Here is a 26757-nt window from a genome sequence, read left to right as displayed (position 1 = left end):
AGCATCTGGATATTTAAATGCCTTTTAAATCTCACGTTTAGCTGTTTTACTGTTGTTTTTTTAATAGATGGAGGACATAATTAAATAGAGATAATCGTTTACTAAACAACTAATCACAAAATAATTTTTATTAGATCTAGTAAGTACAGTACAGGCCAAAAGTTTGGACACCTTCTCTTTTTCAGTGAGTTTTCTTAATTTTTTCATGACTGATATTTACATTGTAGATTCTCACCGAAGCATCAAAACTATGAATGAACACATGTGGAGTTTTATGTACTTAACAAAAATTAATGAGCTGAACCTCCACAGTCACCGGACCTGAACCCAATCCAGATGAGCTTTGGGTTTGGGGTGAGCTGGAGCACAGAGTGAAGAAGGCAAAGGAGCAACAAGTGCTAATAAACACCTCTGGGAACTCCTTCCTTCCTTTAAGACTGTTGGAAAACTTTTAATTAATTTCAAGTGGCCACCTCTTAAAGAAGCTCATTGAGAGAATGATGCCAAGAGTGTGCAAAGCAGTAATCAGAGCAAAGGGTGGCTACTTTCTATGAAACTAGAATATATATATATATATATATATATATATATATATATATATTTTTTTTTTTTTTTTGTTAAGTACATAAAACTCCACATGTGTTCATTCATAGTTTTGATGCTTCAGTGAGAATCTACAATGTAAATATCAGTCATGAAAAAATAAAGAAAACGCACTGAAAAAGAGAAGGTGTGTCCAAAAACTTTTGGGCTGTACTGTATATGGGTTTAGTTTCTTTTTAATTGGACTACGATCCATCCGAAGGCAATTGCATATTCTTATTCTATAAGTACATCTTCAGTGCTCTGTAATTGGACATACCCAGGACTCAATTGATACACTATTTAAAGAGAGAAAACATAAGAAAGATAAACTGAGAAAGAAAGATAGAGAGAGAAAAAAAAGATAGAAAGAGAGAGAGAGAAGCAAACATCATTAGTATTTCTAATGTGAAGCTATGTGAGCTTCCTTCAGGGCCTGGATGGGGAGCTGTCTGTCTGCATCAGAGAGACAGACTGAAAGAGATTCTCGATGCCTCGTCCCTCACAGGGAGACGCGTCTCTTTTCCCAGTTTATCAGAATGACTCATTTTTAACAGCTTGCCCGTGTCTCCTCTGACCCGAAACGCCACCTTAAAAAAAGTGCTGTTTACAAGCACCTGGATAATCAGCGCATTCGCTCCGTCATCAAGGAGCACTTGGCACATTTGGAACCTGCGATCGCACACACGAGCCAGGAATCAGGATTTCCTGCCATTTTCTCTCGCTTTCCATCAGTTTCCAAAGATAGCTTTCTTTATTTTCTAGGGAATAGCCTCACACACACACACACACACACACACACACACACAAACTCTCCAAGCCAAAAAACACAAAATCTAAAAACTGCCTGTGCAGCTAAAAGCCTAAATAACTAAATACCTGCACTGTAATCCTGGATAAGTTAAATTTATTTTAAATAAATAAATCGGTTGCCTTAAAAAAGTTAAGTAACGGGTAATGAAAACTTCAGTAAGCATAACTTAGAACATCAAGTTTTTACAACTAAAGGGGAAGCTTATTAAACTTTTTTTTTTTTCATTTTTGTTATACTGTAAATCCAGATAAGTTGAGTTTTCCTAAGTAATGAGGAATTAAAATTTGAGTTTGAGCATAAATTAAAACATCAGGTTATTACAATTAAAGGGGAAGTTGATTTATTTGTAAGGTAGCCCAGGGGGAATCCCTACACACTGATGGTGAGTGTCGGACACACCCAGTATGCAAATTGTGACAGAAGCCAATGGAAAAGAAGCTTTTAATGGCAAAACTCAGACTAAACTCAGTTATTAATATAAGTTGGTTAAACTCATAAAAAAAGATTTCAGTTTGAATAGTACAGTATAAGAGCCAACAAATTCTGTTCAACTCAAACTAATAGTTGAGTAAACGTATGGGTTTATTCTAAAAGTCATGGAACAAAATGTATGATCAATGATCCTGATTAATCGTAAAGGGCCCAGTGAAGCTTGATTTAGGGCGTGTCAGTGTGTCTTTGCTATCGTAACGACGGGAAAAGTACTTTGAACTTTGCACAGCTCAAAACATCACAGCACAAAAGGCATGTCCTAATTCTCTTAATTATTTAATAATGAGTGTGTTTTGGCATTTGCCATTCCCTTTAATAGCCAGCTGTTTTTGCTCGGACTTTGGAGGATCGCTATTTTAATGGTGCAGCACTACAGTACTTTTCACTTTTTCACAAGGTTCCACTCAAACCACCAAGCTAAACACCAGGAGTAAAGCAGCATAAAGTTATCTAAAAGCAGTGTGTAAGACTGGTGGAGGAGAACATGATGCCAAGATGCATTAAAAAACATTTGATTAAAAACCAACCAGGGTTATTCCACCAAATATTGATTATTTCTGAACTTTTAAAACTTAAAACTGAATATGAACTTGTTTTCTTCGCATTATTTGAGGTCTGAAAGCTCTGCATCATTTCTCATTTTCTGTAAATAAATGCTGTAAATGAGAATATTTTTATTTATAATTTGGGAGAAATGTTGTCTGTAGTTTATAGAATAAAACAACAATGTCCATTTTACTCAAACATAAACCTATAAATAGCAAAATCAGAGAAACTGATTCAGAAACTGAACCTAATTTGTTTCTGGTAGGTTGATTTCTATAGGAGGAGACACATCTGTGGTTGTGTTAGAGATTCTTTGTCTTAAGGACAGTGGTGCCAGTCTCATCCCAGACCCAGTTCCCTCACGTAGTCAGAATGAGCGATGGCCGTCTGCTCACAGACCTAAATTGAGAGTGTGTGTGTGTGTGTGTGTGTGTGTGTAGTGTGTGTGTGTGTGTGTGTGTGCGCTGAGGCGTTAAGGGCTGCATTCACTGTGGAGAAGAGGAGCCGGTTGGGACGAAGCCTCAGGGCCGACCCTCTCTCTTTCCCAACAATCAATAATCCATTATAAAACAACTGCATTTCACCACACACTCACACACACACACTCACACACACACATGCACACACGCACACATATGTACACAACTTCGCGGACTGAAAAAAAAAAAAAAACAGACAGGAAAAGTCGGATGGTTGCGTAAAACTAACATTACCTTAAGCAATAATGGGATATAAACTCTATGATCTGGAATAATCTGTCAGAATAAAACCAAAAAATGGTCTTTTTAAAAAAACTAAAACTTTCCAGTACATAAAATATAGCGTTAAAAGTGAGGAAGGGCCAATTCTATTTCAGATTTTGACCCTACCAATTACCCCAAAACCTTCTTTTTTAGAGTTAAGATTGGAAAACTCTTAAAGCACCCGATACGTCATCAGGAGCGCTAAAAGTTCAGCAACCTAACTGCTGCTGCTGCTTAACTAGTTAACTTTAGAGCGTATTTTATTGTATGTCTTCAGAAAAGGGAGGAGCAGAATGGTGCAGAAATTAATTATTACTGTCTATAATCTGAACAATAAATAATAAGTTGGCTCAACGTTCTTTTAAACATCTGGAACTCTTAGTATGTAAAACTTAAAATGTGAAGTTTATATAATTGTAAAATTGTAAAAATCTGAACAAGAAATAATAAATTGGCTCAAATTTGTTTTAAAAATCTGGACATTTTATTATGTAAAACCTAAAATTTTAAGTTTATATGAATGTCTGAACAAGAAATAATAAGTTGGCTCAACTTTGTTTTAAAAATCTTGAACTCTTAGAACTTAAAACCTAAAATGTGTAGTTTATATAAATGTGAAAAATTAAGAATCAGCACAATAAACAATAAATAGGCTAAACTTTGTTTAAAAAATCTGGAACTCTTAGTATGTAAAACTTAAAATGTAAAGTTAATATAAAAAATAATAATCTGAATAAGAAATAAAAAGTTGGTTCAACTTTCTTAAAAACCTAAGAGTTTCAGTTGAGATCTAAACTTAAAAATTGAGTGCAGTAAGTTGCCTTGAAATTTTAAGTTTTCTCAACATTTTTTTTTTACATTGATACAATATTGAACCATTTTAAAGGGTTTTAAGAAGAATTGCATATAGTACATTTCCATCATGGAGAAAACCCCTTTAAAATTAAGTTTAGTGTCTGGATTACACTTTTAAAACAACATAAAACAAGCATTTAAAAAAAAAAAAGTGTTGATGTACCCTACACAATAATAAAAAAAGAATGTTTGCCTGGAAACAACAGTGGAATCATTTTTAATATGTGTTCAATTTATTTCAGATTCAAATTCCTATTGTGACCAATGGCACTGAAATGCTACAAACCCTATCTTATTATGTGTTTTTTAATTGAGTAAAACTCTTTTTAAAATGGAAAAATCTTGATGGTTTATTAACAATTAATAATACGAAAACAGAGTAGCAGCGCACTAAAATACACTAAAATAAAATAAAAATCTCCAGAATCTGCTTTTTTCTCCAGTAATTTGCTGTTCTGTTGTCTGGCCTGTTCTAGAACATCACAGTGGTAGTTGGGTAACTCTCCCCGAGTGTCTGGGTAAACAGAGCATTTGGTCGAGGACACACACACACACACACACACATACACACACACACACACACACACAGCTCAATTTGAAAAATGCACTGATCCTGCATTGATAGAGCCCCAAGATGAGCTCAACTGTCTGGGGATAAGTAGGTCAACAAAGCTGAGGTAAGCCCTCAGAGAACAAGCACGTTTCAATAATAACCCCACTGCTGTTCTGCTGCGCTCTGTGTGTGTGTGTGTGTGTGTGTGTGTACGTGTGTGTGTGTGTGTGTGTGTGTGTGTGTGTGTGTGTGTGTGTGTGTTAGTGTACTTACACACCTCCCAATCCTCCCAGTAGCAATGGAACTGGGACTGGGAGTGTGTGTTGTTTGTCAGCAGCTACAGGGTGTTTTTATAAAAGCAGATTCATAATAGTTTTAGATCATTTTATTTACTACTATTTTTACGTGCGACAAAAATAACTTTACAGTATCAATGTTTATATTTGCACTACTGAACCTTTGTCACTTTTATCACATCTCACTGATTTATATAATCATGTAATCATGTTATATATATATTACTGTAATCATATATCAGAAATGCTCCTTCTTTTACTGTCATTTTATTTTTCTTATTTTTATTCCCATTTTCTCCCCAATTTACCTATCACTAGTGATGCTCCAACACCAGGAAGGTGAAGAAGACTAGCGCACGCCTCCTCTGATACATGCAAATCAGACTCCGCCCTCTTTTTGAGCCGAGTAGCATCACAGCGCTAACAATCGGAGTAAAGCTCAGCGACTCGGTTCTGATACATCAGCTCACAGACGCAGCCTTGTGCAGATCCACATCACCCTAGGACGAGTGATGATGGGAAAGAGAGAGCGCCATCTACTGATATACTGTACCCACTCAGAGAGAGCAAGGACAACTGTGCTCTCTCAGGGCTCCGGCAGCTGATGGCAAGCTGCATTTGAAGTGGTATTTAAAGTGAACATAACTGTGGTAGGACTAGTTTATATAAATATCCTCCATTGACTGTTCATTAACTCGATTGTCTCTACAAATTAATAAATTAATCCTCTGTTATATAAACCTCTAAAACACGTTCAGTCCAGCATGCATTGGTTCTCCAATTCCATTTTCTATCCATAAACCATCCAGAGGATCTCAGATCCCCCAACTCACAATCACATTGTGTGTCTCGCACTAGAACTGTCACAATGGCTCATGTCCATACCTCCTCACAGCAGCAGGGGGTAAGGCAGCGCCATTGTTGGCGATTGGGGTCTAGCCTATGCTTGGACCATGCTCTAAACCTCGTCTTCACCCAGAAGACAAAGACGGGGGTCCCTTAGCTTAGTGGTCTCGTCTCAGCTCACTGATATCTGGGTCTCTATTGGCCCACTGGCCCAATGGCGTTGGTCAATAGCGGGCGAGTTGGGGCCCTGGAGTTGTGTCTATGTGGACCATAGCAGATGGTTGAGGGTAACCCTGTCAGGTTAGATTAATACCCAATCATTTTAAAACGTTCCTGCAGCTGAGGTGCTTTCTGGTTCTGCACTGTTCATTCAGGAAACCGGTTCCCTTAAAAAAGTTAAAAAACTCTGTTTACATCCTATAACGCTAGCTTCAGCTCCGAGCGCCGCCATCACCGTACTGATAATAAATATAGATATACAGGGGTTGGACAGTAAAACTGAAACACCTGTCATCATTTTAGTGTGGGATTTCAGGTTTCATGGCTAAATTGGGGCAGCCTGATGTCCAATCTTCATTAATTGCACATTATTGCACCAGTAAGAGCAGAGTGTGAAGTGTGAAGGTTCAATTAGCAGGGTAAGAGCACAGTCTTGTTCTTAAAATATGGCAATGCACACAACATTATGGGGGACATACCAGAGTTCAAAAGAGGACAAATTGTTGGTGCACGTCTTGCTGGAGCATCTGTGACCAAGACAGCAAGTCTTTGTGATGCATCAAGAGCCACGGTATCCAGGGTAATGTCAGCATACCACCAATAAGAACCAACCACATCCAACAGGATTAACTGTGGACGCTGTAAGAGGGAGCTGTCTGAAAGGGATGTTCGGGTGCTAACCCGGATTGTATCCAAAAAACATAAAACCACGGCTGATCAAATCACGCAGAATTCAACGTGCACCTCAACTCTCCTGTTTCCACCAGAACTGTCCGTCACCACAATCAATTTTCAGTTTCATTGTACAACCCCTGTGTATATATATTATATGTATATGTCTATGTCATTATCAGTACAGTAATGGCGGCACTCGGAGCTAAAGCTATAGCGTTATGGGATCTAAACAGTGTTTTTAATAAGCTTCTTGTGCACTTTTTAAGTTATTAATGCCTCGTTTTAAATGTCAGGACTCTCCTCTTGGATTCTAGTAAGGAGGTGTGGAGCTACTTTGAGCTGGATAACGGCGTAAAAAGTCATTTATCAGGGTAAATTACGCCCCGTGTCACCCAATCTGAAGGGTGTTTTTTGGACAAACTGTTAAAATTTCTGGATCTCTGAACGCTGTGGGAGAACGGAGGTGAGCTATTCATCAAAGGTAAGAACTTTTTATCATGTTTTACTACAACAAAAGTCCAACAAAATTTTACACCGGAGTTCTCCTTTAAGTTTCTTCTTTTAAAATGAGATAAATACACACTTTATGTATGAGCTGGATTATTAAAGGAAGCAGCTGATTAAGCATCTTTTAACACAAGCTTTTTTAAGGTTTGTAATGGGAGTAAAGTAATTCCTTGGTCACAAAGTGTCCTGTTTTTTAAAACAGTGGGAATATAGATTATATTCTGCATTTTTTCTGATGGGGTCATGAGATAACACTGTGAGAGGGGAGAGGAGGAGACAACAGCTGCTATTCAGTTAGCATGTGAAGCCCATTGGTACAGCCTGAACACGGCTAAACGCTAAACGCCTCCTTTGTTCGTCGCTGTTTGTTAACTGGAGACAGAATGTACAGACCCTGAGTTTGAATTGTAATGCTGTTCCTTTCCCCCCTACCCACACACACACACTTACACACACTTATACACACTCATACACACTTATACACAGTTACACACACCAGAACACTTTCTGAGTTCTTTTAGCTAATACTGACACTATTGTGTAGCGCAGTGCTAACGATGCACTGGTGAAAATTAAGGGGTGGATGATTACACCAGTGGCGTGATACCATTTCCGGTTATGGCTGATGTTAAACCGTTTGATGTTAAGAGTCGTGGCATCAATCATTGTGTCTTTTATGAGCCTTACTAGTAATGGGACCATTGTATTTTTACAATACAGAAAAAAATATGACACTTTTGAATAACTTTTGAAAAGTTTGAATAAATATTCAAGTGTTTAAAAAAAAAAATCCAAAATTTATTGTGCACCCGATTCAGTGCAGATTTAGGCTTTGATTAATGCTAAAACACATGGATGCTTTTCAATACATTTATTAAGACCAAACACAAAGCTTCGCCAAAGTTTTAAATGTTGTAATCAGCACACAACAGACATTTTAATATTTTTTTGTGATGTCACATAAACCAACAATACTATTCTTTAATCTAAAATAAGTTGGAAAAACAGCTAGTTTTGAGTTCTAAGTATTTAAAATGTTACAAAAAAAACAACCTTAGGTTAAAATGAATTTGGAAAAACCAGGTTGTTTTAAAATATCTGGTGTTGTGTCGTTGCAGAAGTCAACGAAGCATCCCAACGATTCTGAACCTGTTCATTTAGTATAAAAAGTATTAAAATGCTACCTAATATAAAAAAATAATAAAACATAAAAAACTGGCTTTTTTAATACAGTTTTCCCAAAATAATTAAAATAATAATTATAATTAATTTGCAGAGCTGAATGTATCAGATTGCGACTAGGCATAAGCAGGGTAGCGGCTAATGCTAATGCTAATGCTTATGCTGCTGCACCCAGCCTTAGTGCTGGAGAAACTTCACTGAAACTCACCCTTAGACAAAAGATTGGATATTTCAGCTTACTGTAATAAATATACGGAAGTGCTTTAATCACCCATATAAACATTTTTATTTTTATTTTTTTTAAGAATTACAATTTTGTTTACTGTTATTAGGCGCTTTCCCAGCTTCCCTATTATAAGGGAAACATGGCGACACCCTTGCTCACTTCTATGTAGGCATCCTTTCTAGTGTCGCTTAATGAACCTAATAATCCGGTACAATTTATAGTTTGTAAAATATGGTATATATTCTATAATTCTAAAGAAATGTGATTTTTGTGATCACAAGTCCGAGAAAAATAAAACTCTAAACAGTAAAGTAAAGTGCAGTAAAAATCTGTGGACTGTGTTTTGACTGTGTAGGTGTTTCAGAGAGCACAGTGATTGATCATGGTGTAGCTTCAGCAATATAAACACCCCCCCTTTACACACACACACACACACACACACACACACACACACACACACACAGCAGCAGCAGCAGGATTTTTCTGTTTTATGTTTTTGTGCAGGTAGTAAGTCAGGCAGAACTAAAGAGACCTTGGTTTATAAGAGCTAGGAAGAAAACAGACCCAGATTCTGATTGGTTTGATGGATTACTTGGCTCTGTCTTCCACAATATCTCTCTCTTCCATTTATCTCTTACACAGAAAATACATAAATTCACACTACAGGTAAATTTTACCTAAATTTGACCACTTAAGACAAAGAGAGCTTTTAAAAATGATGAGTTTCTTTGATTTTACCAAATTAAAGACCTCTGGAATATAATCAAGAGGAAGATGGATGATCACAAACCATCAAACCACCAAACTGAACTGCTTGAATTTTTGCAGCAGGAGTAAAGCAGCATAAAGTTATCCAAAAGCAGTGTGTAAGACTGGTGGAGGAGGAGAACATGATGCATTAATGCCAAGATGCATTAATAAAACTGTGATTAAAAACCAGGACTGAAAGCTCTGCATCTTTTTCTGTAAATAAATGCTCTAAATGAGAATATGTTTATTTGGAATTTGGGAGAAATGTTGTCTGTAGTTTATAGAATAAAACAACAAAGTTCATTTTACTCAAACATAAACCTATAAATAGCTAAATCCGAGAAATGAATGATAATATGATACTGCAAATCTATTACATACTAAAACACACATACACACACTTGCAGTGCCTATTCTTTATATCTTGCTCATTGCCTCTTATCCACTGTGACAAAGATACACACACACACACACACACACACACACACACACACACATACACACATACGGCTCATAGAGCCGCAGTAGCTTAGAGCTCATACACATTAATGGAGAGCTGACTGGTGGAGAGCTCTCGCACACAAGCACGTACACACTCCAACACACACACACACACAAACACACACACTTACACACACACACACTGGCTCGGAGCAGAGGAGCAGCGTCCAGAGCATGGGGCGTTTGTGCTGAGCTGGTCCGGCCGTCAGGTTGAATAAACGTGTGGACAGCTGACTGGTCATGGCTATTCATCAGCATGAGAAAAGAGCGGCGAGAGGGAAGAATGGAGAGCTGGCTTAGGGCTGCATGTTAGAGATATAGGCCTGAGTGTGTTGTTATTTCCTACTTTCCTCTGATAATCTCAGTGTGTGTGTGTGTGTGTGTGTGGTTGAGGTTTGAGTGTGTGTGTGTGTGTGTGTCAGTTTTTTATATTAGTGGATTGTACACAAACACACAGCTACAGTAAACGAGTAAACGCAGATCTCACTTCTTTTTGCGAAGCTTTGCGGAGGGATTCCTCCAGCATATGGCGAGCGATGAATGTTTTATTATTGGGTTATGATGATGATGATGGTGATGATGATGATGAAGATTGAATTACTGAGTTATATAGGATGTATAGGATATGCATTAGAGACGCAGGTCGAGTTAGGACAGCTCAGTTCAGACTGATTTGCTGAGTGAGACGGTACTGCCGGTGCCGGAGCGAGAGAGCGAGAGAGGGAGGAAAAAAAAGAGATAGATAGAAAAAGAGAGAGAGAGAGAGTCGCTACTGCAGATGTATCAGATGAGGTTGCAGAGCTAAGATGGGCGGGGAGAGAGAGAGAGAGAGAGAGAGCGAGAGAGAGCGAGAGGGCGAGCCGAAGGTTGCGTGTATCCCAGAGTTACAGCTACCCGGGAAACCTGGAGAGGCACAAACAGCCCATCATCAGCCCGAACACTGACGAACACCATCCTAACCTAGCGTTATCAGCCTAGAAATTAAACATTACTGTAATTTTGTTTATGCACTATGAGGCGCACTATCAATAAACCTCTATTTTCTGTTCTATTTTCATGCATAAAATTCACTAGATTATTAGGCGCAATTTAAGCTGCAATAGTAAGGAACAAGGGTGTCGCCATGTTTCCCTTCTAATTCTGCTGAAGGCGGCTAAATAAAAAAATATATAATTCTGCTGGATGTTAATCACAGAAACACAGATTTCTCTCCTAAAAAAAACTCTTCTCTCCTGTTTATTTGAGTGAGTAAAGAAGCACTTCCGTTTATTTACACTCAGCAGTGCTTAGCGCTAGTAAATGCCTCCCGACAGCGCTACACAGAGGCTACACCACACCTTCAGTGTTCCGGTAAGCCAGGGCGCTATCAACTAGCGCTTCATCTAGCTAGCGCGCTCACGTAGCTTTTTCTGTTTAAACACAGTAAATACGTAGTCTACAAACTGATACAGGCGCCTATGAATGGCGAAAGAGCTAGCGCTTAGCTGCTCCAGCCTTAGTGATGGAGAAACTTTACTGAAACTCCTGTATAACTCTGTACTTCAGCAAAGTGGCTTTACTGCTCCTTAATACCTGACTGATAGAATTCATACATTTATTCATTTATTCATTCAAAGTGAACAAGGGTGTCGCCATGTTTTTTTTCCTGATGTAATCAGAATATGGTTGCCCACATGGGAACAATGCAATCTCATTGTACTCATTGAGTGAGATCACACAAACAAAAAAGCCCAGCAAATAAACAAATGCATTAATACCCACATCATCAGCCACCAGTATCATATTAAGAGTTTTTATTATTACGATAAAAGCTTAAGTATATATATTTGAGCAGTTGATATTCGCCTAAGTCACCGAAACTTTAATTCTTTTCAAAATCAAATTTCAAATCAGATTTCTCTCCTGAAAACTCTTCTTTTTTGTTTGGGTGATTAAAAAGCTTCTGTTCATTTGCAGTAAGCTTAAATTTTTCCAATATTTTGACTGAAACGGCCGATGTTTGGATAAAAGATAAAAAGAGTAAAAAATGAAATCTTGAGTAACTTTTTGAGCTGAAACCTCAGCCCAGCTGAAGAGGCCCTCTGCAGGATCAGGATGTGAGCGTTAGAGGAGGCTTCGATGGGCATCTGCTGATAAGATTACAGCGCTGCCCTGACTTATGCTCCACTGAAGCACATTAGCAGAGAATCTAAAAGTAGGCTATGGTCTCCATGAGGTCCTGAATCAGTCTTATCAGTCTGTTTTCTTATTTTAATGCCAGGAGGAAGTCTAGGATCTTAGACAGCTCTTTGTGAATACAGGCCTTCAGTATGGCTCTTCGGTATGGATTATGCAGAGCACTGTGGAGGAGAGAGAGAGAGAGAAAAAGAGAGAGAGAGAGAGAGAGAGAGAGAAAGAGTAATGCCGGCCAGAGCCACTCCCCAAAGCCTGAGCTGTTACACAACCAATAAGCAAGGATTATTCTCTTCACCATTCTACGTACATGCTGTCTGATGCATGAGATTTGGGCTTTGGAAATAACCTGCGCTGTCAGTGTTAACCGGAATCAAACCCGTTCAGCTGCTACTGAGCTGTATAAATAACCCCCATCACTAGTGATCCCACAACACCAGGAAGTCAGACTCCGCCTCTTTTTGGACTTATGCTGATGTTGTAGCATTACCGAGTAGCATCACAACACAATGCTAACGCTCGGAGGAAAGCAGCGCAGCGACTCGGTTCTGATACAACAGCTCACAGACGCAGACTTGTGCTGATCCACATCACCCTAGGCAGAGTGATGAGTGGAAAAAGAAGAGCGCCATCTACTGTACCCACCCAGAGAGAGCAAGACCAACTGTGCTCTCTCAGGACTCCGACAACTGATGGCAAGCTGCATAAACGCTTTAATGCGGTATTCATACGGTATACCGTAGGGCAATTTAGAATTTAGACTTGAGCATTTTTCACATGCCGCCATACCACTAGAGGCGCTGCCGAGCGCTGTGTAAAACAGCACCACCAAAGAAACATGCTGGGTCAGCTTGTTAGCTAACGCTAGCAGCTAGCATAACAAGCAAACGGACTCTACTCCTGTGTTGAACATACGCCATATTTAGTTTTGTAAAGGAAGCTGTGTTAAAGTTGCTGGAGTATCTCTTTTTAAGGTCTATTGTTCACATTCTTTAACTGTTTTTCTGCTAATAAAGTTTTACTTTATAAATGATTACCTCATATGTTGTGTACATATTTTGTGGGACAAAGTAAACCCAATATTAATCAAAGCCTTAGTTTAAAGCCTTAGTGCTTGATAATATATTTGCTCCTAACAGTACAGTAAGTCACAAACCTTTTTTAAAGCCCAGTAATGCAAAAAAATACAATTAAATAAATAGATAAAATATTAATAAAAATACTGTGATGTATCGTGAAACTGTCAGAATCTTAAAAAATACTGAAATATGCATTTTTGGTCATACCGCCCAGCTCTAATTAGCACATTAGCTTGTGGTTAGAGTGTTAAACCCAATGTTAAACACAACAAAGCACTGCTTTCATTTGAAACATTAAACTTTTGTAATAATGACTGTATGAAAATATGCAACATAAACCTGTTGTTATAATGCATTGTTAGCTATTGTAAATTTCTCAACCTAATTGCAATAATAGTTGTTTTTTTTACCATCCTGCACACCCCTAATTCCAACAGTGCAGCAGATTGAGCTTCATAAACTGAAATAAACGTCAAATCCTTGGCTTATATCTGCTGAGTAGGAAAGTAGGTTAGTTTGCCGAGCGTCAGTCTAATGACTGTCAGTTTTGATTCCAGATGATTCTTCCTGTCTCTCTGTAATTGGTGAAAGTTGCTTTAAGGAAAAAGGAGAGGCATGATGATGACTCAGGTCTGAAGATGAGCTGATTTTAGTGTGAGACTGAGTGTCTATTTGTGCTGGACTGCAGGATTTACCCGCCATGAGACTTATGTAATAAAACCTCTGCTGGGTTGCCAGTGACGGCACTGGATAACACTGGATAACAACGTAACATTGACATGGCCAATCCGAGCCGTACGTACATGATATGGATTCTTTTTTAATGAATGGACCAATGGAAAGCATCCAAAAAGGCTGGGAATTAAAGATTGAGACACCTCGCTTTATCAATAACATTAAAAACACCTTAATATTAATATTGTATCGTCCTGCTTGTGTCACCAAAACACCTATGACCTTCAAGGCATGGAATCCACAAGACCTCTGAAGGTGCCCAGCGGTATTTAGCTTCAGGACATGAATCCCCAATATACTAAGAACACTCAACAATGTCCTCAACAAGTCATCCAGCAATCACAATTCAGCTATTTTATTCTCATAAACAAAACATTTTGGGTCATAACATAGAGCCCACATCAGCTAGCTGGGTTTGTATCGTAGTTCATGGGTCTTCCAGCATGACAATGACCCAAAACTCCAAACCCCAAAACATACTTCAAAGAGCAGCCAGAGGTGGATGGAAAAAGTGGTCAGCAATGAGTCCAGGTCTATTGAACCCACTGAACAGCTGTGTAGAGATTTTTTTTATTGCTTTTGGGAGAAGACACTCTAAAATGGGATTAATGGCCTTAATGTTCTAACTCGTTCCCTTTGTTTTAACCCTCCTTTTATGTTCTGGGTCAAATTGACCCGTTTTAAAGATCTATAAAGTATGAAAAAAATATAATATGAAAATGGTTCATCTCACATATCCTACATATTTGCAACAACCACCCCCTGCAAAAACTAAAACTAGAACTAGAACTAGAAACTAAAAACTAAAAACTAGAACTAAAAAAGTAAACCTAATTTGTGTTATATTATGTTTCAATGTTCAATGTAAACCTATTGTGTTTTCTATGTTGGTCTTTTAAAACTAATACAATATGGAAAACATTTTTTTTTTAAGTTTGAACGTGAATTTTTTAAAATAAAAATTTGGGGATTATTCTAATTGCACCATTACCTATTAGGTAAGAAACACCACTGCACTAAATATTGATAATAATAATTAGTGATAGAGTTAGTTATGGGATATTTACACTGCTTTTATGGGATTTTTTGGGGGGTTTCAGACATCTTTTGGATAACAATTAAACATAAAATTCAACATTAAATTGACCTGGGAACACCATTGCACCATTCCTGACAAATAAACCTAACAGGAGGGTTATGTTGAGGGTAATTGTTGCACAGAGGCGGCGGCTCGCTGGTGCTCTGGTTTGGTTTGGTGGTGTGGTTTGGTTTGGGGCAGGGACTATAATCTGGTGGCATTAACTTGCTCTCTAAAAAAAGCTCTCTCAACAGGGATTAGATTATCATGGTAAGGTCAGCTCAGATGCTCTCTCTCTCTCTCTCTCTCTCTCTCTCTCTCTCTCTTTTATTCTCTCATTCTCTCACTGTTTCTTTCTCTTCCTCCTCTTGAGCAGCATCCATCATGCATACCCGGGACAGAGTTTGTGCAAAAACAAAGCGAGTAGAGAGGAAAGAAGAAGAAGCAGCAGCAGCAGTTGTTGTTGTTCTCTTTATTTCCAGCTCCAGCCCCTCCTCCGCTCCCTCTATAGAAACGCTCCTGCTCTCCTCCTCGACGCCCGTATTGATTGCTATATTTACTGGACGCGACCCTGTTTTGAGCTTGTCTGCGCTCTGCGTTGGTATGGAGACGCACTTTGGACAATTGCACAGGAACAATGCAGTTTGGACAGGAAACTGAAGTCACACCAGGTCAAAACGGGAGTTGGAAACTTGTTGTTGTGACGCCGATTCAACGGCTTTACCTGCAGATCCCTCCCACTTATCACTTACTCACAGAGAAAGAAATGCATAGAAATGCAATGCAATGGAACTGCAATTTAAATGTGAAATATATATACTATATACTGTAATTCTTTTATAGATCCAAAGCAGCAGAAGCAGTAACTACTGATGTAAAAGGAAAATTCTTCTAAATTGTACGTATCAGTTCATACTAATACATGACCAGCTAGTCTGTAAAGACTAGGGGTAGGTGATAAAGCTTTAAAATAATATTTTATTAAAGTATATTATGGAATTTTTACAACAATTATATTCTTGGTCATATAACAAAACACTAAATTCAAAAATAAAAAATAAACATTATATGGCACACCCCTATTTTATTTTTTAACTGAGATAAAAAAAATACAATAATTTGTAACAAAAGTCCAGAAGATCCATAATGTCATGATACTACTAATAATAATAATAATGTCACAACACACTCCAAATATCTCCATATATATATATATGCAGGATTAAAGTAAAATTAATGATACTGGACAGATACACAAGCTGGGTTTGCATCCTAGGTCATGGGTCTTCCGGCATGACAATGACCCAAAACATACATCCAAACCCATCCAAACATACTTCAAAAAGCAGCCAGAGAGTCTGGATCTAAATCCCACTGTCTGTGGAGAGATCCTAAAACTGCTGTTATTAAATATATAAGGTCCCAAAATTCAAGTTGAGAGTTTATTTTTCCAAAGGTCATGCAACCAAATATTAAGTTGACGGTCACCTTTTTTCCTCAGATGTTTTGCTTTATTTTTTGCGTTGTTCCAATTTACACATAGTAAATAAACATGTATTAAATAACATACGTAGCTGCAAGTAGAAATTTTAGCCTACACTTTCATACATGGCTGTATAAACTTTATATATGTATTAAATAATACTCAGAACAGTGTTTCCCTGTCATTTTGGATAGACTTTGGATAGACGTAACAACTGCTCCCATTCCCTATCACCACTAGACATCACAATTAGCATGTTTCTCAATAAACGCACCATTTCACACCACACCACTCTGAAAAAGCAGTTAAACTACTAAAGCGATGAAGAAAACTTGGTGGAATTTCCTTTATATTTACAGCTCTGGAAAAAAATGAAGAGAGCACTTCAGTTTCTGAATCAGTTTCTCTCAGTTTTTGCTATTTATAGATATTTATATGTTTTTGCTAAAACTCGGCTGTTTTATTCTATAAACCACGAAAATGAGAAATGGCTGAAATAACAAAAAAAAAGATGCAGAGCTTTCAGACCTCAAATAGCGCAAAGAAAAGTAATTCACATTCATATTCAAGTTTTAGGAGCTCAGAAATAATCTTTACGCATCTTGGCATCATGTTATCTTCCTCCACCAGTCTTACACACTGCTTTTGGATAACTTTATGCTGCTTTACTCCTGGTTCAAAAACAATTCAAGCAGTTCAGTTTGGTTTGGTGGTTTGATGGCTTGGGATCATCCATCTTCCTCTTGATTATTATTATATTCCAGAGGTTTTCAATTTGTTAAAATCAAATAAAGTCATCTCATATCTTTAAGTCTATATGCTATAGCTGTGATATAATGTAGCTGTTAGCTAAAAGAAGAATGCACCAGCGTTTCCACTGCAGTTTGGGGTTAAGAGCCTTTCTTTAGTCCACCCCACCAGCTGTTTATGCTCTTAGGTTTGACCCAAATATAGCGAGGGGTGATAATAGTGAACACGCTGAACGCTGGAACTGCAGCAAACAGCTCCCCGTCCTCTGCACGCTCAAAAAATGTATAAAACAAAAATAAACTGATGCATCTTCATCTCCTTCACTCTTCACTCTTCTGAAAGGTCTGGTGAGGACGCCGGCGTGCAGCGCTCACTCTGTATGCAGCAATCCGCTCCTCTGTCTTCAGGGTTACGTGACCTTGCAGGCAGCCGGAGAGAGGGACACGCTTCCTCAGCTGCAGAGCTCCGTCCTCTGTGAGAAGATCCGTCCTTGGCGAGAGACTGGAACGCGGCGGCGGAGGCGAGGAGACGAGGGGACGAGGGTTCTCACGGCCTCGTCCGTATTGTTCCTCTCTCTCTCTCTCTCTCTCTCGGTTTATTTATTAATGTTGAGTCACACGGCGGCGTCTCTCGCGCTCCAAACACTGTTTATCCCAGCAGAACAATGAAGCCGGCTGAGGGAAAACAGCACAGCACAGCGCAGTGATACATGTCCTCCCAATCATAACAAGACGGAATGTCCTCTCGCCACTGAGGGGACTCGGGGTGGATTTTAGAAAGGCAAATTTGTTGAGAATTTCCATGTTGGTTCAGAGCGAGGATAATTCTTTAATCATGAAAAACATGAAGACATGAAGATCTCTAGATCTTCTGGATCTGCCCTTAATGTCCTCTCTTTCCCAGGAATGTCCTCAATTTGGGATGCAAACACAAGGGCTGGGTATCGAAATTCGATACCGAAAAAGGAACCGACTGAAATGTCTCGATACTACAGAGAAAAGAAATGTCTAAAAACATTTGATGCCTGTTTTTGACACTTTTCATAAAATGTACATAACTCATGCTGTCTCTCGCTAATTTGTGCTGTAGATAGATAGATAGATAGACAGACAGACAGATAAATAGACAAACAGACAGATAGATAGATAGCTCACTTTGTTTCTCGCTACTCACTATCTCTTGCTAACTCACGCTGTCTTTCTCTCGCTCACTCTGTCTCTCACTAACTCAATTTGTCTCTCACTAACTCACGCTGTCTCTCACTAACTCACACTGTCTCTCGCTAACTCACACTGCCTCTTGCTAACTCATGCTGTCTCTTGCTAACTCATGCTGTCTCTTGCTAACTCACACTGTCTTTCTCTCGCTCATGCTGTCTCTCACTAACTCACACTGTCTCTCACTAACTCAATCTGTCTCTCGCTAACTCACTCTGTCTCTTGCTAACTCATGCTATCTCTTGCTAACTCACGCTGTCTTTCTCTCGCTCACTCTGTCTCTCACTAACTCAATTTGTCTCTCACTAACTCACGCTGTCTCTCACTAACTCACACTGCCTCTTGCTAACTCATGCTGTCTCTTGCTAACTCACACTGTCTTTCTCTCGCTCATGCTGTCTCTCACTAACTCACACTGTCTCTCACTAACTCAATCTGTCTCTCGCTAACTCACTCTGTCTCTTGCTAACTCATGCTGTCTCTTGCTAACTCACACTGTCTTTCTCTCGCTCATGCTGTCTCCCGCTAACTCAATCTGTCTCCCGCTAACTCACGCTGTAGCTTAGTAGATGTTTGTGTTTTAATGATAATTTTTAAAAGTATTTCAATTCCTTCCCCCCTTAACCATCCACACATCGCCATGGTCCTACAACTTTCTACTCCGACATGACCTTCTTAAATTCTCCCTCCCCCCAAACCAGACAATCACAACATGCTACAACCCATAAGTGTCCCCAGTTTCCCTTTTTCCTCTTTTCTGAACTCTGATATACGGTGGGTGACCCTACCTTACGGCACTGCTGCTGCTGTCTCTGATGGAGGACCTGTCTTAAGTTTCCTAAAAGAGCTGCTTTCCTCTAGTAAGCCTAGTAAGAAACAGTAATCTAATACCCTTAATGCCATCTCTCTCTCTCTCTCTCTCTCTCTCTCTCTCTCTCTCTCTCGCTCTTTCTCTGTTCCTGTTTCTGGTCTGTTCACAAAGGGTCTATCTTTCTAAAGCATCACAGCCCATCTCCCATCTGTCGAGTGTGTAAATGTGTGTGTGAGAGTGCGGTAATTTTACTAAAAAGTCTCAGCTCTCGGTTGAGAGTTCACGACTTCCTGTTTATGAAGTGAGCAGCGGAGTGTGTGACAATAGGCTGGAATTTTGATCTACGCTGGAAAGGATGCCTACTGTACATCTACCACAAGCAAAATTTCACTTTATCACTTTTACCAGCTACAATAACTCAGGAACAGCAGCACTCGGAGAGCGGGGAACGCGGCGTGTGGACATATTGCAGGTTATTAATTAAACGAAACGTCCATGGGCAATTCTGAGCAACGGGACATTCGAGGGACTGCCTCATTTCCTTACTTACTTACTCAATCTGATCTGTATTTTAGAGCAAAGCCATTTTAAACAGGAGCTTCTGCTAGAGCTGGCCGATATGGATAAAATAATAATATCTCCATACTTTTTGATAAATAATATACAATATACATATACAGCTCTGGAAAACTGGAAAAAAAATAAGAGACCACCTAAAAAGTACGAGCTTTTACCAAATTTAAAACCTCTGGAATATAATCAAGAGGAAGATGGATGATCACAAACCATCAAACCATCAAACCAAACGGAACTGCTTGAACTGTTTGCAACAGTAGCATAAGGTTATCCAAAAGCAGTGTGTAAGACTGGTGGAGGAGAACATGATGCCAAGATGCATCTTTGTTGTTTTCTTTGTTTTCTTTTACTTGTTTTCTCATTTTCTGCAAATAAATGTTCTAAATGACAATATTTTTATTTGTAATTTGTGGTCTGTGGTGGCCTCTTATTTTTATTTTTATTATCCAGAGCTGCATATTCCAAAAAAATTGAATATCCTTGAAAAGTAACTTTATTTCAGTAATTCAGTTAAAAATGTGAAACTCAGAGTGATCTATTTTAAGTGTTTATTTATTTTATTGTTGATAATTATTATGGCTTACAGCCAATAAAAAAAAGATATCAGTAGTCTCAGAAAACTGGAATATTATATACCAAGATCAATTGGTACTTTTGTACAAGTGGTACAGTGTGGCCAAAATGCTGCTGGAAAATGAAATGAAATCTGCTTCTCGATAAAACTTGTCAGCAGAGAAGATGTAAGATTTTGTGGGAAAAAAAAACTGCATTGACTTTGTTTGGACTTGATAATAAAACACAGTGGATCAACACCAGCAGATGTTGCACATGTCTCTCCATCAAACCATCACTGATCATCAGTAAATTGGTAAATTGGAGTGGAGAGACACATAGTCCAAGCTGCTCGAGGTCTTGAGTGAAGTTTCCACCAATCAGTGATGGTTTGTTTGGAGAGACTTGTCTGTCATCTGCTGTTGTTGATCCACTGTGTTTCTATCAAATTATATCATAAAACAAGAAACCAGTAGCTGCTCAAACTCCTCTCCTGGCTCAGACTAAAGCATTTCACATTAAAAACAGGGTTGCCTTCGAACAAAGCCTGATCAGAAATGGAACATGACGGCCTGGGGCGATGATGGGGGCCTGCACTTACAAACGAAAATGAGCAGCAGAAACCTTATCTGAGAACATGTGAACCACCCACATAATACCTCACATATAGTAACCACATATCCATGAAAGCATAGTTACTTTACAGCATTACTGAACATACCTTAAACCTAATCCCTCTGCAGACTGGAAATGATGGAAATGACTCACAACTGAGCAAAAACTGACAAAAGATATTTAGGTTGGGTTGTAGACGACCATGTTTTCACGCTTCCTTCATCTCAGTGTGTAGAAAAACCTACAGAGTATCTTTAAACGTGTTTTTCCATCATTTTGTCATTCATTTTAAAATGTCTAGTTGTGGTTTCTAATATGAATGATCGGTGGTCCGGTGATCCAGTATAACACTGCTGTAGTCCGGTGGAAGAGTGGGCAATGAAAAACGCTAAGATTTCGGCTCTTTTGCTAATGAATATTCATACATGCATACATCTCATCTCATTTGATGGGCTTACAGCACTGCAACACCCAGTCACACCATATGGACATTATTCAACCACTTAATTCTTAATTCTTTACACTATCATTTCCTCTCATTTTAAAATAAAGACATTTTTACACTAATAACACAAATAATCATTGCAATGTCATGTTGCATTGTTACTTTACAACATGTGTAATAATGCCCTGCTAAGTGCATGTCGTTCAGCCACTGACCTAGTCTTAGAGCCTCTGTAAAACGCCAAATCCACCGGAGATCCTAGTTAAACATTTAGTTACTTACACACAGAGGTGGGTAGTCCAGGTACAGAAAATAAAAATCCACCCCAGAGGCACCCAGGCAGTTAGAACTGGGGTGGATTTTTACTTTTACTTTAAGTGTGAACAGAATTTTTTTTAAACATACTGTACATCTACCTATCTCAATTGTACTTGGCTGGTGTTGTTCCTCCATAGACTCTAGACTAATCCTAACCACTTGTTTCTTAGCTCTTTGCTGAATTACTGGGTAAAGCTGATGAATATAACACTGATGTGTTATTCGCACAAATAACACAGGAATTAATTGCCATTCTGTTAGCCTAGCACTATAGCTATCTCCTATCTGACGAAATAGCGCATTGCTGCCGGGTTTCAGTTCTGCTCTGTCTGTGGGCAGTCCTGAGATGATATGGGCGGGGCCATGAATACTAATGATTCACGGGTTGACACAGGTACACACGGTGCTTTTCCCGATCGACTCGTTTTGTATTTTTCTGAATGTTTTCTTTTACTTGCTGCTGCAGACAATGAGGAAGAGGTTGAGGATCATAAACAACTCAGTACTTTACTACTGTATTTCACAAAGACAAAACAAGAAAAAGTGGATTTTAGCAGAAGGACACCTTTAAGAGATCCTCAACCTCAGGCCCGGAGGGATTTGAGGCCACTCCAGATGGACGTCTGCTGCCGAAATCAGTGGGATTATGGCATTTAATCTCAGCCTGCCAAAGATTTGAACTAATGCTGCTCATACTCCTTTCCAGGCCAAGGACACGCCATTCCACACCGTTCTACACATGCAGTGGTTGTATTTGTGCACTAGGTAAAATAGAGGCTAGTGTGCAGCAGGACAGTAGCGGTATTGTGCCTGCACAAGTTTTCAAGAATGTGAAGTGATGAGAACAGAGATGCTGTTAATTCAGAAAACTGCAAATGAGCAGCGTTTTGGGTTTTTTGGCGATGAGGGCTGAAATTCAGCGAGAGTGAAAGCAAAACACACACAATCCCTACATTCAAACACATGCAGCGTTCAGAACAAGCAAGCGCTTTGATTCCCCAACTGGCGGCAGCAGTTTGTAAAGCAAAGCATATAGTAGTTAGGACTGAAAGAATGCTCAATAGTGCTGCACAATGTGGAGAAAATGCTAGTATAGAGGTTCCTTTTCTATATATTCTATATATATATATATATATATATATATATATATATATATATATATATATATTCTATACAAACCTTGCTATTGAGTTGCATACCTTTACGAAAACTACAAGACAGAAAATATAGGATAGAAGATATTGAGGCCATATAGCAAATATGGCAAAATGTGAACTGGGAGGAATTACTGTTTTAGTGCCATTTTCTTAGTAAGATAACATGATAAGAGACAAAGAACTTTTTATGAACCAACAAACCTCAATATCGTCATCTTTAGCTGATATAAACTTAGGTAAAAAAAACTCTCTCTTCCCTCCAGAGTGTATGTCGATGTGTGGTGTTACACGTGATTTATCCTCATGCCGAAAATGTGACTTAATTGTCACGTGGGCCAGAATGCAAGAAGAGATCTTTTTACAATGGTAAATCACAAAAAAGTACTTCAAAAGTAGCTTTTAGTAATCTCATTAATAATTATGCATTATTACACACATTATCAGCCATTAATATCGTGTTACGTGTTGTTATTATCAACATATATATTAAATATAAAATATTCTATAAACTACAGACAACATTTCTTCCCAATTACAAAAAGTCAAAATATTGTCATTTAGATCATTTATTATTCATTTGCAGAAAATGAGAAATGGCTGAAATAACAAAAAAGCAAAGCAGATGCAGAGTTTTCAGACCTCGAATAATGCAAAGAAAACAGAAAGTGCATATTTATAAAGTTTCCAGTTTTGAGTTAAGAATCAATCAATCAATATTTCATGGAATAACCATGGTTGGTTTTATCACAGTTTTTTTTTTTTTTTTTTTTTTATGCATCTTGGCATCATGTTCTCTCTCCTCCACCAGTCTTACACACTGCTTTTGGATAACTTTATGCTTTTGCACTGCTGGTGCAAAAATTCAAGCAGTTCAGTTTGGTGGTTTGATGATCAGCTTGTGATCATCCATCTTCCTCTTGATTATTATATTCCATAGGTTTTCACAATATGTTAAAATCAAAGAAACTTTTAATTTTTAAGTGCTCTCTTATTAGATTTTCAATCTTTAGAGTGAAGATTTTGATAGTAGAGGTCGTTACGCTAACTTGTTAGTTACTTGATACTGAAAAATGTGGTTATATCTGCTTATATCTGCTTATATCTGGTTATATCTAATAGACAAGGACTTGAACAGAAGGCAGCTGTGAGAACATGGAGAGAAAGGCTGCTTATTCTTCAGCTGATTTACTGCGTCTGAGCTCTGGAGGCTACACCCCTACCTTGAGCGATCAGCCTTCCTATACAAGGTTCTGTGTTTCTGGACACATCATAGTTGAAATGGGAGGTTTGGCCCTGAATGGTGACTTTATTCCTTTTGAATAGGGAAATCCCTGGAGCTGGGCGCTAATAATAAACTCTGCGTGCTTTCTCACAGGGCCAGATGTTGAGGAGCACAGATTTGTTGATATTCCACGTCGTCTTTTTACACTGAGGGATGCGTTTAGAGCGGCAAGCCCTCGACTGAGCCAGAGTTGTTGGGTTTTAGCTGGTGCTGCTTTACGATTTCAACATTTCATGTCATACAGGGGTTGGACAATGAAATCACAATAAGTAACAATAGTTGTGGTGCACATTGAATTCCATGGTTTTATGTTTTTTATTGGATACAATCCGGGTTAGCACCCGAACATCCCTTTCAGACAGCTTCCTCTTACAGCGTCCACAGTTAATCCTGTTGGATGTGTTTAGTCCTTCTTGTTGGTATGCTGGCATTACCCTGGATACCGTGGCTCTTGATGCATCACAAAGACTTGCTGTCTTGGTCACAGATGCTCCAGCAAGACGTGCACCAACAATTTGTCCTCTTTTGAACTCTGGTATGTCACTCGTAATGTTGTGAGCATTGCAATATTTTAAGAGCAAAACTGTGCTCTTACCCTGCTAATTGAACCTTCACACTCTTATTTGCTCTTACTGGTGCAATAATGTGCAATTAATGAAGATTGGCGACAGGCTGCTCCAATTTAGCCATGAAACAATCCACAAAACATTGACAGGTGTTTCAGTTTCATTGTCCAACCCCTGTACATACCCTGGTATACTAAAAATGCGCTGTGAAATAAAGCGATGAGCCGCTGTGCCAGCTCCTTCTTTTGTGGACAAACCAAACTGTGAATAATTGAAGGGAGCGAGTCTTTCACATCCCCAAGGCTCCAATTAGTTCACATCCACATGCAATCAGCTCACTGAGCAACGTGACACAGCGGAGACAACCACACTGGGATCAAGCATTTAGCAGAGTTTCACTAAGAACACTGTAAAAAAAATAAATAAAAAAGCAGAAAACGAGTGTTTTTAATGTGTGGTGACTCTGGTATCACTGGTATTCTGTCACTGAGGCCATTTTTTGCATTTGTCATGTATCGTTAGCAGGAAACTGGACTTAAACAAGCTTTTGATGAGCTTTAATAAGCCTTCAAGTAGTGCTGGACGGAAGGGAAATCAGAACCACATATTACACATACCACCACACCACTAGAGGCGCTATGGAGCACTGAAGAAGCCCACTAGCAGCGCTCGCTAACAAGCTAACACACTGGAGTAATGAAGTAATATAGTAGTAACAGAAACATGAGGACATGAGAACTCCTGGAGCTTCTGCTAATGCTGCTGCTTCTCCTTGCAATATGAGTAACTATAGCCCTGTAAAAAAATAAATAAATATATATATATATATATATATATATATATATATATATATATATATATATATATATATATATTAATGCTGAAAAAATATATCTTTGAATACTTACTTATTTTGATTATTAAATTATTTAGTTTTGTAAAGGAAGCCGTGTTTGTAAAGTTATTGGCATATCTCTTATTTTTTAAGGTCTATAGTTTAACTACATTTTTCAGCTGTTTTTTCTGCTAATGAAGTCAGATTTTTTCATATATTGTATATTATTGTATATTACATCCAACAGGATTAACTGTGGACGCTGTAAGAGGAAGCTGTCTGAAAGGGATGTTCGGGTGCCAACCCGGATTGTATCCAAAAAACATGTGGTCCGTCACCACAATTAATCAATTATTATCAAAAGTATATCAAAAGTAACAGAAGGACGTGTGCACTGCTTCACCCCTTTGCCCAGACACTGTGTTAGATAATATCATGCCAGATTTGCGCATCATTTTGATACACGCTCGCAACAGAGGTGTGGAGATGCTAGCCGAATGCTAATCGCAGATTGTGGAGGATAATCAATCAGATTGAGAGGATAAACTCTGCTGTTACGATCCAGTTGATCTGGAAGGAACTGTAAAGTCATGTGATCCGGCTCAGGCAGGAACACACACTCAGAACAGAAGCAGCAACCTGTTTCAGTCCCAACGCTCAACACACTGCCTACATATCTACACACACTGCCACGATCTGCTGACTGACCTACTGCTGCGTCTGGGCTTAACCATCTCTCTCTCTCTCTCTCTCTCTCTCATTCCATCTCTCTCTCTCTCTCTCTCTCTCCATGCCCGCTGCTGCCAACTCCTCCAGCGCCAAGCCCACCACCAGTCACCAGCCTGAGCCCAAGTGCCCAAAACAGCTGATACTTGATCCAACACACACACACACACACACACACACACATGCAAAAAAATAACTGACACTACATGGAACATATGCAGTAAAATATATGCAGGACTATTGCAAAAAAATTACTTCTCTAAAAAATGAATGAAGAGAGCACTTCCGTTTCTGAATCAGTTTCTCTGATTTTGCTATTTATAGGTTTATGTTTGAGTAAAATGAACATTGTTGTTTTATTCTATAAACTACAGACAACATTTCTCCCAAATTCCAAATAAAAATATATTCAGTCATTTAGAGCATTTATTATGTATTGCAGAAAATGAGAAATGTCTGAAATAATAAGATTACAAAAAAGATGCAGAGCTTTCAGGCCTCAGATAATGCAAAGGTTGGTTTTTAATCACAGTTTTTTTTTTTCATGCATCTTGGCATCATGTTCTCCTCCAC

General features: G+C 38.6%; 1 protein-coding gene across 5 annotated transcripts in view; it reads right to left on the bottom strand.

Moving 5' to 3' along the window:
• Window positions 1-26757, bottom strand: part of znf516 (zinc finger protein 516) — a 67654-nt gene that overhangs the window by 28277 nt on the left and 12620 nt on the right. The window lies entirely within an intron of this gene.

Source organism: Astyanax mexicanus, chromosome 3 (genome assembly GCF_023375975.1).
Source record: "Astyanax mexicanus isolate ESR-SI-001 chromosome 3, AstMex3_surface, whole genome shotgun sequence".
NCBI classification, from domain to species: domain Eukaryota; kingdom Metazoa; phylum Chordata; class Actinopteri; order Characiformes; family Acestrorhamphidae; genus Astyanax; species Astyanax mexicanus.
Note: the sequence above shows the minus strand (reverse complement) of the source record. Positions and strands in the feature narration are given on the sequence as shown.